At 39.9% G+C, this 10,360-nt stretch overlaps 1 long non-coding RNA gene across 1 annotated transcript in view; it reads left to right on the forward strand.

The window, feature by feature from the left end:
* Positions 1 to 10,360, forward strand: part of LOC135711410 (uncharacterized) — a 303,909-nt gene that overhangs the window by 137,596 nt on the left and 155,953 nt on the right. The window lies entirely within an intron of this gene.

A 10,360-nucleotide genomic window follows, 5' to 3' on the forward strand; every position in this document is an offset into this window, starting at 1 on the left:
CGATTCACCCCTCGAAATATAGAAAAATCCAATAACCCCTCATTTTATCTGTCAAACTTTCATAGCGAATCAAAACAAACATTGTATAGTACTAGAATTTTGAGCTCTGTCTTATTCAGATTGACGGATATGTTACATTGGTCTATTTAAAAAGTGACGCGAGAAATGTTCAACGCTGTATCTGTTCCCGGACCAAATCTGTCTGCAATTACTACTACTACTTGTACTATTATCAATAAGTACAATTACATTAGCAAAATTCACCATCTTAGTGCCCCTCTGTGAGCCTTTGTATGGGAACATGCTGTCAATTTATCAGTTCAGTGACAAAAAGTGAAGTTGTTATTTTGCTTTAAATCTTGATTTATAAAAATACGACATGAGAGTCTTCACGATCGAACAAAATATCATTATATTCAGCAAACGATGCTCTTTCAGATGATGTATAATAACCGATAAATTTTTCAAAACTAAAGAACCATATTCAAATCACTCATTTGCTCATTCCTTAAGTTTTAATTTGATTGCTTTTCATCATATTGGTTGTCACACCCCGTAGTCATCTGACTGAACTGTCGGTCGGTTGTGTCTGAAACTCCTCATCAGCATCAAATTCACACTCTCGGAGTGATTCTTCCAGTGCAAAGCCACCGCCAGTATGATGAATCGCACGAATGATCGAATGAATGAATGAGTAATGAGTGCCGAGATTGGATTTATCGTGGCCCTCCAGCGTATGCCAATCGAGCGGCCCACGTCCCCAAAAGGGAACAGGCCCTTGAAACAGGCCGCAGACCTACAGACAAATGCCACGTCCGAGCAAACGGATAACGAATGTGGATGCAAAAACAGTTCCAGACAATGCGGGACAGCCACCGAAAATGCTTCGTTAAATGAGGGTGGAATTATAGATTTTGAATTAATTATGTATGGAAGCGGATCGAACGGAATCGTATCGTTCGTCATCGTTCGTCCGTCGTGAAGATTCGGATCCAATGCGCGAGAAAAGCGTCCGTATTATACTGTACGCACGGATGATGATAATCATTATGATGAATGATGATTTGATTTCATAATTTATGCCTCGAGTGATTAGTGGCACTTCTGACGGTGGTGGCTGGTATTTCTGTGCGCTAACGAGCACCTCTCGGTGGGTTTCGGGAAAATGCAGGGGGTGGAGGCGCTTTAATTACTTTTCCCCTATGGAATGACAAAGGTGCACAACATATTGCAAAGCACTCGAGAGGACGACTTCAACACCATCGACGACGAGTGTGTTTTGGAGAGAGGGTGTGGGGGATGAGGGATGGAAGCGATGATGATTATAATTTTCGTATGATATCATCAATCACGTTTCACAGTCCCCGGCTGGTTGGGGTTGTTCCGCTCTAGTTAGACTGGCAAAACGGTTCTACGTTGGATATACAGACATATCATTCGTCGTCGTCACCCCCGCGTTGCAAACCGAATTCCAGGGGGGGGGGGTTTCACGTTTGCCATTCAGGTGACGAAGGATGATGATTTGTAGGTGTTGTGTGTGTGTGAGAGAGAGACAGCGAAAGAGTGTGATGCATGATTTTTCACACGTCACGTTAATTGGAAGCGATGTAAAAAGGGACTGACAGTTGAAGTGAGGTTTTGTTGTCGGTGTCGAGGTCTCATTAGAACAGAATTGAATAAAATAGGATATGTTACTTTCCTATGTGGTATGGGGACAATGGTTTTTGTAACATTGATACGATGTAATGCTCCATAAACCTTGGAAAAATCTCCTTTCCAGCGCAGCTACTCAAATTTACTGTCCTGCCCTTGTTTTTGACGTAGGACTACGTCTGTGATTTCTATATGGGGATACACTATGTGAAAACCGAAAATGGCACATGTAACAAAATTATGAAAGATTTTGAACATTAATAACTTAGCTGCCCCGAGACCAATTTCAATAGCTTTATCACCAATCGATCAGAAATATTTCCACGTACCTGTAAAAATTTATGACTATAATTTTTCAATATTTCACTATTGAAAATTGCACGAATGTGTAACTGCTGCAATGATATTTTTTTTTCCCTAACACGGATTTCAAAGTTGTATTCCATCCAGTCTCACCAATCGGTGTTTATTCAATCAACGCGTGGTGAGTGGTGGTGTTCTCCAATACACAACGAAAAGCTGCCTGCACGCAGCGAGTTGCAGCCCACATGAGCATCCATAGAAGGAGGAAGAAGCCGCACCGCTATTGATCGGAATCAGTAGCTCTTCGTGAGTCGCTGTGGGCCATCTATGTCAAGCGCGTCATACTAGAGAGTATAAACAGAGAGAACCCCGCTCAAATTCCTATTCCTACACAAAACACAAGCTCCTGCAGCAGTTAACAAATAAGATTTATTATATAGGACCACGTAGTCCGACGACACCATTGCGTACAACCCCATAGGGCTGTCCCTTGTAGTTTTTTAGTCGGAGGAGCACTCAGTGGGACCAGAGTCGATGTTATAATAAGAGTCCCACCAAAAGAAAGTGTTGCGAACAAGCAGCACTGTTTGTGAATTATTTTTCGTCAGAGTACCGTATGCGTGATAATGTTTGCACCATTAAAAAATGTCAAAATTTAAAAAAAATCTCAAAATTTTCGTTTTCGAGTTTTTTTATTTATTCAAAGGGGGGATGTTTCTCAGAGTCTTAAACTAGTTTCCACTTGCTGTAATTACGGCCGCCACACGCTTCCGGAATGCACGGCAGGTTCTAATAATGTAGCCTGGATCCATTTCTCTTCAGGAACGGATCAATGTTTGTCTGAGGCTTGCTGTAGTCGGGTGGCGTTTAGAACAGGCCTTGGCCCGCATGACGCACCATATTGAGTAATCCAGCGGATTAAGATCGGGGCTGGATGGCGGCCACATATCCTTCGCCCAGAACGGAAGATGTTCCTGCAACCACTTCTGAGTGCGGTTCGAGGTGTGGCACGGAGCCCCATCTTGTTGAAATACCACATTTGGTCCACGGAAGAACATACTTGCTTAAAATCCCAATGTAGACCTCCGTGCTGACCTTGTCGCCTTCTGGAATGAACACCGGGTCCATTTTTTTGACATCGGAAGCCACCAATCCAAACACCATAACGCTAGCAGGATGCTTGGCCAGATACACGTTCTTGTGCTCGTCGGCCACGTCTTTTACCGGAAGAGAACTAATATACCGGTCGGTTCTGGAATTTGATATGGGATCGACGGTAAACATGCTCTCGTCGGTGAACAGGATTACCGGATTTTTTCGCTTGAACAAGTTCAAAATTGTCTTGCATCGTTCGACTCGTAGCTCCCGGATGCGGTTGGTAATCATATGAGTTTTTTCCGTGCCCTCGACTTAGCCCCGCAATCTTCCTTTACGATCTTCCGTGCCGTAAAGTCACTGATCCCGTATTCCTTTGCCATTTTTCTTATTGAACGCACTGGATTCACCCGAATCTTCCTTTTGATAGCAGCGATAACCCTCGGAACCCGAGCTGACCTCGGACGACCTGTTGCCGCCTTCGCGAATAGTTGTCCTTTCTTTTCTCGGTCTAAAACCCTTTTGACGGTCCACAGGGACACTCCCACGGCGATTGAAATGTCTTTTTGCGACATTTGCACGTGGGACAAATCACGAATACGCTGCCACTTCGTCATGGGGCAACTGTCAAACCAAGTAAATCATTTTCTTTTATACACAGCCTACTACGGTATGAGCTATAGGTTACGTGCATGCAAAGAAAACCAAGGCATTGTATGCACAGGTGAAACGGGAACCTTACACTGAAAAAACTTTTCACGTAGTTTCTATTAGGAATGCACACCATATTTTTCCAATAACAAGAATAATGATTTTATATATATATATATATATGAGAAATCATATTGATTTCATTGGACACATAACGTTCATGTGATTTAGTGGTGCAATTTCCAATTATGGGATCACATGAAAGTTATGTGAAATTCACATGAATATTTTCCACTGGTTATGTGATTTATTTTATGAGTGTATTTGTACGATGGTGCAAACATTATCACGCATACGGTAAAAGTGAAAAATTGCATGTCGATAATGGAGCTTCTGGGAGACAAAAACAATTATAGAACCTGAAAAATGTTCAAGCAAGTGCTTGGTATAACTTATAAATACCACAATGTACTAAATAATGCAAAGAAATGTGTTTTATCTAAAATTACTAAAATATTGTCAGTAATGAATGCAATACTTGTAGTTCACTAGCTGTGGGAACAATAATGTTTATTTACTTCAGTTGTATGGTGCCCCGCTTGACAGTTCGATTGGTATTTCTGGCTTCACTCTTGGCGAGACTCTTATTATAACATGACTCTGAGTGGGACATGGCCATAGTTGCAACCTATCACAATAACAACGATCGTCAAACAGCTGATGGTAGTAACGCTTTGTACATTCCTATCAATGTGCTCGTCGAAGCTCTCTCCATGACCATGCCTCAAGTTGACGAAAGAAGAAAAAAGCAACTGGTGAATGTCGTCTTCGGTGGTGATCCATCACCGATCTGGTCATTCCCGACAATCACGGCACTCATCTGGCCTCGTTTTGCAGCAGTTGCTGCTTTGCTTGCTTATGTGAGTGTGTTGGTGAGTGAGGTCAACAGCTTCCGTTTAATTTTTCCAGCTTTGTTTGTAACTCACACAGTCGTGCGTGCCGAGACGAACTTGGAATGCGTAGGCATTGTTTACATTTTCTTCTGTCGTTTCGCTTTTTCTCATCATCGTACTGCAGAAGACTTAGTCTTAGACCTATAGTGAATTCGTTTATTATCGGGGTTGGAACCAGTTCCAACCCAGTGCGAAACCGAATTTTTTGTCAGTGCGAACCTCAACCTGAGCTGGGTTTTAAAAACAAATAAACGAATTCACTATTAGTCTTTACAATTTTCGTTGTGCTTCACATCATCAGCAGCGAGTGTTGCGTTTTGCCTGTGAGCAGCAACCATTACTGGTGATTGATGTTTGCCATGGCTTTACCTCTCACTGCGTTACAAAACGTTCTGTCGGCGATAGTCGGTTGATGCGGTGACAAGTGCGAGTGAGTGTCATGATATTTTGCATCATTGGAGATGGCTATTTGCGACGAAACTATTGAGTGTAGCAATTTGATGTCTTGTAGAATATTTCTTAATTTTTGATAGAGCTGGAATTAGGGCGTAACAGCTTTTGTAAAAAAAATGACTTCTCTCGTTGATTTCTCGAAACTCGATGCACGCCCACGCAAACCAACATAACCAACGGGAAGGTGAAGCCTTACCCTACCAGATGGTGACCTTGATTTGAGTGAGCGAGCCTTGGCTTTCTAGAGATCATCGAGAGAAGTCATTGTTTACAAAAGCTGTTTCGCCCTAATTCCAGCTCTATCTAGAATTGTTTGAGTACTTTATTTGAGTGATAAAATTGTTTGCTTAAGGGAGGTGTACACTTAGAAATTTACTATCGCTCAATTAAACGTTTTTTCTTTATTATAGAGATTTTTAGCCGAAGGCTAGTTCATCTCATACAAAGCTGTAAGTGTTCTCTTGTGGCACTAGTGTTCTTATGAATTTCACGTCAGTGCTGGGTCGATATATCGAGACCTTTGCTGTTTACAAAGGTACTGTTTTCTGCACTGTTGTTCAGGAAGTCTTGGCTTTTTGAATTGTGTACAATTCAGTTCGAAATAATCTCTGAAGGTTGCACTAGTATTCTTATAAATTTCTTGAAAATTCTGTGTAGACATATCGAGATCTTTGCTGTGTTCTGCATTGTTGTTCTTGAGGCTAAAACCTTTTGCAGTGCTAACAGTTTAGTTTGAAATTCTCTCGCTAGCAGGCAATAGCGTTCTTATAAATTTCGTATAAATGCTAGGTCGATATTTCGAGATCCTTTCTAGATACAAATATGCTGTTTTCTACAATGTTGTTCAGGAGGTAAAGGCATTTTCAATTGATGACAGTTAAGTTCGGAATTCTCACTAGTGTTCTTATAAATTTCGTGTACATGCTGTATACGGAATTTTCTCGCCATGTTGCACAAGTGTTCTTATAAATTTTGTGTAAATACTGCGCGACCTTTCGTGATCTTTGCTAAATACAAAGTTGCTGTTTTTTTATATTGTTGTTCAGTACACACACAGATTTTGTTTTCGTGTTCGGTAAATTTTACCGAAATCAGAACAGCTGAACGTTCGGTAAAACTTTGACCTTCATTTTAAAGTCCATTAAATTACCAAAATAATTTCAAAACATGTTCAACCTTGTTTAAACGATCAAACCTTGTCATTTTAGTGTAGATTTTGTTTAAAAGTAACTGAAAAGCAATTGAATTAAATTGCATAAATTTTACCGAACAGTTCAGCTGTTCAGATTTCGGTAAAAATTACCGAAGTCGGCGAAAATTTCTAAGTGTGTAGGCTAAAGCCATTTGAATTGTGGACAATTAAGTTCGTAATTCTCTCACTAGACACTAGTGTTCTTATTATTTTTTTGTAAATGCTGATTCGATAACTCGAGATCTTTACTATCCACAAATTTGCTGGTTTCTGCAATGATGTTCAGGACGCCAAAACCTTTTAAACCCATGGATGCTATGGGTTTCACTTATCTATTTCATGATACATTTTGAGTTAAATTTTACTTTCGGTTAATTGAAAACAAAGAAAAAATAGTAAAGAAACTGCCAAGAAGAATAGGAACGCAGTTAATGGGAACTCGAATTGTAAGATGCACGCTCAAAATACTTTAGCAGAGAACTTTTGAATCGCTTAAGTACTTATATTAAAGGAAACAAGCTCTGCGTGCATTTCACAAAGGACAAAAAAAGTAAGTTTCGGTAAGTAAGTTACTTCATCATAAAAGTAAGTAATTTTTTTTATATAATTGATATTATATTATTATATGAATTGCTAAATGCTGGGTTGGGGAGGGTCCACCAGGGCACCCGATTGAAGCGAAATGGATGGGAAGAGTCGAAATTTCAACTCACTGTCTTTAACATTTCGGGAATAGAGAGCAGGCTCTTCTCCCTACTATTTGAAGCATCCTCCTGTTGTATCGCCTGTCTTTTGACCGGTTGTATGATTCTATAGTTGGAAGGAAATTCTCATTTATCCACAGTCTATCGACAGTTGAGGTAGTTCCATATCATCATACAATCATCAAATGTGACAAATGTTTTCATAACAATCAATTGTGCAATGTTTCATGCAAATCGGAGAAGGTCAAGCCTATTTTTTTCTATATGGCTTGCTGGATGAACCGTTTTCTTACTATGACTCATTGAAAATATCGAACACGTTATTTTGAAAAAATTAGGAAAGAGTCAAAATGTCCTAATCTCAGCACAAACTTGGTTCATTGCTCCTAGCGAACAATTACGCGAAGTTTCATAGAGTTCGGAGAGGGCAAAATAAAATCGTTTCGTCAGTCGGCGTGTTGTTTATTAATTTATTTGATAAGGCTCAATCGAATTAAGTTTACGGAGCCGAGGATTCTTGTTAACTATACAAAACATCGTAAAACTATAGTCAAAAGGTACAACACAATAAACACTGGAGCCGCTTGCAGTGGTTTAGTTGTATGGCAGTATCACCAACGGGGGGCAGAGCGCTTCCATTGCAGTAATGGACGCAAAACGTGGTCAGCTCTCACACACTCATCACGAAACGGTTGCTTTCCAAAGTCGACGATGCACGGATTGAACTACTACTACTAGAACTACTGATGAAGATCAATGAGGAGGTCCACACAATGGTTGCTGCCGAGTTAACAGACGATCGCGTGGCACACATCAAGAGTGGCCTGTTTCTGTCGACAGCCGAGTGAACACTGTTAGTTGGTGCAAATTTTACGTCAATCTATCCAGCGGGACAAACTTAACGAATTTCAATGTTGATACGTGTTTTGGAATGTACCAATAGCGTACCATAGCGTACTTTCAAGGATTTTGAACATACCTCAAAGCTTCCCGGAAAACCCGTGTCCCGCTGGATGGACATACGATTTCAGCAATGACCAAGTCGATCGACCAGATTTCTACGGAAATGTGACGTACCAAATGCGTACTTTACGAATCTGTCATTCATTTTTAACGTACCTCTTATTTTCACTTGAATGCTTATAGTAAACTTTTTAAATCGGTTTATATATGAATTCTGGGCACGGAATTGGATTTCTTGAAAATTTTAAGCTCGATTTCATATAAAAAAACATTATACTTAAGTGCATTCTAGCCAATTTGAAGACCAAAAACAGTTTATTTTTTTATTTGCATCCTTGAAAAATATACTAATAAATTAATAATATTATTTTTTTTTAATCACTGGTAAATTATATCAGAAAGTGCATTCTAGTTAGGTACGTTGGTCATTACCGATCAGAAAGTTATCAAGGCATTTCTCATGATGGAGTTTTCAATGCAGCACCGTGCGTCTCCATAATTATTCATGAAATTAACGGTTTTGTTCGAAATTAGTATAACGGTTTTTGGTCCTCAAATTGGCTAGATTGCACTTAAGTATAATGTTTTTTATATGAAACCGGGCTTAAATTTTCCGAGGAATCCAATTCCGTGTCCAGAATTCATATATAAATCGATTTAAAAAGATTAGTATAAGCATTTAAGTGAAAATAAGTGATACGTTAAAAGTGAATTACAGATTCGTAAACTACGAATTTGGTACGTTACATTTCCATAGAAATCTGGTCGATCGACTTGGTCATTGCTGAAATCGTATGTCTATCCAGCGGGACACGGGTTTTCCGGCAACGAGGTACGTTTAAAATCCTTGAAGGTAACTATGGTACGCTATTGGTACATTTCAAAACACGTATCAACTTTGAAATTTGTTAAGTTTGTCCCAATGGATAGATTGACGTGCAAATTTTACTCTATTTTAACGTATACATATTGTATATTTATATCCCAGACAAAAAAAAATCAAACGCATTTTAAATAGGAAAAAAAAAGTTACCTAAAAGCGCATGATAAAATTTAGTTTCCAAAGGACCGGAAGAACTACTGTTCAAAAGAACTAGTTATTTACAGTGAACTGAACGGCTCATAACCGTTCAGTAAACAGAGCTGTTTTGTCCATCTCTAAATGGAAATTATGCTGAATATAAACAGGTTGCCGTTCACCTGAGAAGTTTTAAAGCAATCAAACGCAACCAAACAAACACCTTGTATAAATCAACATTATTCATTAAAAAAGCACCATACAAATGTTTGGATTGACGAGAATACATAAAAAAAAAACCCTGCTCTGTAATTTACATTCTCACAACTTGTCCATTCAAATTAACCAAAACAAGTGAACCAAACACCTACTTGGAAGTCCTTTCATCTTACGTCCAGTCGACCGAAACATTCCTCCAGCCCGACAGCCCTGACCATTTTCCAAGAAAGACGCCAAACTTTCGCATCCTACGGAATTTGATCACCATCATCATCTGCACTTCCTACAACATCTTGATGAAGTCTACTTGTTGAGCTCTTCCAACCAACGTATGTCGTTTGTTGGGAAAACATGTTGTCGCCTTCTAATTATCTCTCGTCTGGAAATAATTTACGACCATCGCTGGTCTATTTTCATTAGCAGTGGTTGTTTGCACTTTGCCTCACTGGCTGGACATGATTACGTACATTATGGCTGTCGTTGATGCGTTTGATCCTACTTTACGGCTGAGCACGAAGGAATATCCTTGATGGGGTGGGGGAAGGGGGAGGACTGGTCAGCCGCCCCGGAGGGTGTCGTTCATTACGCGCTATGCATGCGGGGTTGAAACGTGTTACGACGATATAGATAAGACAGATAAGCTGCCGGCCAGGAAGGACTCATTTGTGCGTGGTCGCCGTTGTCTACTCGTAGGGAAGGAGGGTCCCACTAATGGGAACATATGTTACGTAATGGTTAGCGTTTTTGTCCCGAGCATTTTAATGATTTATCGATTCTGGAGTGATTTAATTAAGCTGTCGTTATCGTAATGAACGTGTTTTTATCCACGGTTGGCAAGGACATTTAGGTGAGGACATTCGTTGGACGATGGGGACAGGGGGATGTGGATGATTTGTGGTTAATTATGGGTTGTGTAATGGGAGGGAATTTCCAGAAGAGGAACGTGATTTGTTTTGTTTATTTTCTGCTGCTCATAAGTAGGCTCAGAACGGTGTGTGCCGACATTTTCAACGTCATTTGATTTTAACTCAGAAATGCCCATCATCCTAGAATCGTCTGAAGCTCAAGCTTCTACAAGCTTTAACATACTGACAGCCCTTTTTGGCGATGATACGCCCGATAAAAGTATGTTTTCTATCCAAATATGTGATGAGTT

The sequence above is a fragment of the Ochlerotatus camptorhynchus genome, unplaced genomic scaffold, assembly GCF_037179485.1.
Source record: "Ochlerotatus camptorhynchus isolate MF236.1 unplaced genomic scaffold, CSIRO-AGI_Acam_v1.1 ptg000037l, whole genome shotgun sequence".
NCBI lineage: Eukaryota > Metazoa > Arthropoda > Insecta > Diptera > Culicidae > Ochlerotatus > Ochlerotatus camptorhynchus.